The sequence below is a fragment of the Arachis hypogaea genome, chromosome 11, assembly GCF_003086295.3.
Source record: "Arachis hypogaea cultivar Tifrunner chromosome 11, arahy.Tifrunner.gnm2.J5K5, whole genome shotgun sequence".
Lineage (NCBI taxonomy): Eukaryota > Viridiplantae > Streptophyta > Magnoliopsida > Fabales > Fabaceae > Arachis > Arachis hypogaea.
In genome coordinates this window covers 85311248-85314276 of record NC_092046.1, presented here as the reverse complement: position 1 = coordinate 85314276, position 3029 = coordinate 85311248, and positions in this window count along the sequence as shown.

The following is a 3029-nucleotide window of genomic DNA, read 5'->3' as shown; positions in this document are numbered from 1 at the left end:
TCCCTTATGCGTACGCATCGATTCCCTTTTTCACAAGCATCACACGTACGCGTGACCCCTCGTACGCACACGTACCTGTACGTATACACACCCCTGTTTTCTCCCACTTTACTTCTTTTCCTCTCTTCTCTCTACTTCTTCTCTTCTTTTCCCCTCTACCCCTCTCTTCCTCCTCTTTTACCATATTTTCTACTTGTTCTTGTTAGTCTTCATTACATCTCATTTTTGTTTTAGTAATTATATTAGTTTTAGTTTAAGTGTTTGTAATTAAATAAATTGCAAGTGTTTGATTGTTGTTGATTGGGTTGCTTCTTACTCGAGTCTTGATTTAATTGTTGATGAATATGTGCACTGAGCATTAAGCCTTTGTTTGATTGCCTAATTGGATTGTTAGTTTGATTCATATGTTGTAGCTACCATATGCATTAGACTTTATCCTTGTTTAGCAACTTAACTATGAATTGTGCACTTTTACTTTAGTGAATTGAGTTGAAATTACTTGTTCATCATGATTTTCATATCAAATTCATCACATTACAAGGCACTTGTTTGTTATTAATGCTTTGCATTTGTTTGAGTGACTTGCCTTGATTGTTATCAAACTTGTCACTTTGTGCAATAAGTACCTTTACAATGTGACTTCTTTATTATGTTTCATGATGAACAAGTAGTTTGCTTTTCATTTTTGGATTGGTTATTGTTGATTGTGCCATTTTCTATTCACCTTATGCTTTCACTTGCACAACTTCAATAACTAATGTCTTATATACTCAATTCACTTTAGTTTTGGTTACCTAGGTTGTTTGTACATTGGTTTTTGCTTACCTTTTACTTGCAACCTAGGCCACTTAATTGAGGAACATGCTATTTCTTTTGCTTATATGGTTACCTTTTTAACTGGCCAACGTGTTGTGTTCTAACCGTGCGTATTTAGAATATGTACATTGTCTTTTCTCATACCACACTTCTATGACTTCCTCCTCAATTGTTGTTTATGTGTTTATACAGCAACTGGAGCTTCGGTGCCCACCAGCTGAAGGTGGAGCCTCATAGTTCTTCACCCCTAGATTGAGTGCATGCACAGAGGATCGTGCAACGTTTAAGTATGGGGGAGGATCCGCAAAATTTGGGGCGTAACTTTCTCTTTCTCAAACACTTTGCATTATTCTTTAGTTTTTAGTAGCTATGTTTTTGTGAATATTTGCTTAGTATTTTATTATATTATGCTTTGCTTAGTTTGTTTGTATATATCTTTGCTTGATTATAGTTTTATGATAGTTATATTTGCATGTTGCTTGGTAGAGTAAATAAGTTTGGGTAAAACAACAAAGAATTTTCAAGAAATCCCTTTTAGGGCATTCCATTGATTAGATTTGAAAACTTGTTTTTGAACTTGCACGAATTATTTTTATGGAACATAGAAAAGAGCTTGAACAAATTACCTAGTGAGATTTGAGTTTTAATGGATGGTTGCACATATTCAACCTTTAATTTTGTTCTTGTGTGCTATACTCTTTTATGATTGTGATCTTAGATTTGCTTGAATCTTTATGTCCTATATTTGATATCTTGAATTGCATTTAGTATGATTGAGGCCATTTTTTTATTAAACTCACTTAATCCATATGGCCAACCTTTACATCTACCATTGTAAACCACTTTTGAGTCTTTTAATTCCCCTTTTGTTCTAATATTATGCACATCTTTTGTCCTAAGTGAAAAACCATTATGTCCATGTATTGTATCTTTGATTAGCTTGGGTTTGAGTGTGTGTCTCAATCAAGTGTGGGGGGAATTTGTGTGAAACATTGGTAGAAAGTTAGTTTGGATTTTCATTGTGAAATTTGAAAAAATGGGTAAACATTCATGCATTCTATACTTGAAACATATGCATCTCTTTTTGATGTTAAGTAAAAAAAAAGAAAAGAAAAAGAAAAGAAAACAAAAGAAATAAAGAGTAAATAAAGGATGCATATGTGGTTGAATTGAAAAAGAATGATGCATGAGTGAATGTGAAGAAAAGGGATAAATGGGTAGTTAGGTTGTTCTGTTATGTATATAGGATGATATAGGATTAGGTGGGATACTTGAGCTAATCAAAGATCTAATCTATTAGCCCACTTAACTATATTAATCCTACCCTTACCCTAGCCCCATTACAACCCTCCAAAGACCTCAGGATATTTGTATTCATTCATCAAATATTAGTTGATTGTTAGATGACTTGCAAATCTTTGAGAAACATGATTAAAGGAGGATTGAATGATTAAGCCCTAAATACTGAGCGACTAGAGTGTATACACATCCGGTGAGGGGTTCAATCGCTCAATTCTATGTTTCCATCACTTATCTTGTATCTTCTTGCAAGTTGTTGAAATGAATTTTGAAAATTTCAAATCAAATCTTTGGACATCGATCATATTGCTATATTTGCTTTGTCTTGGCCCTAAGTTTTTACTTTGGATTGATTGGGATTCTCTTGTTTGTTTTAGCCAAACTCAATAGGAACCATAGTGTAGATATAGATAGATAGTATTTAGTATAGTTGCATGCATGTAGTTAGATGCATTGAATAAATTGCTTGCCCTCCTTATCCTTCTCCTTTGATTGTGATTAGCATGAGGACATGCTATTGTTTAAGCGTGGGGGAATTGATGAATCCGTATTTCACGATATATTTTGGTATGATTGGAGTAGATTTCATCACATAAACCCACATTTATTCATCCAAATAGCATACTTTTGTGTTCTCTCCCTTAATTGAGCCTAATTGTGAAAACATGCTATTTTGTGCTTAATTTAATAACTTTTACCCCACTTTTATCCCATTCGATGCCTTGATGCTTTTGATGAGTGATTTCAGGTGTAATAGGTTGGAATGGCTTGATGAGAGTGGAAGAAAAGCATGGAATTAGGAGAAAGCATAAAGAAAACAAAGGAGAAGCACACATTGGAGTGTGCGTGTGCACAACCTACTGTGCGTACACACAAGAACCATACAACCATGTGAGCGTATGCACAACATCCTG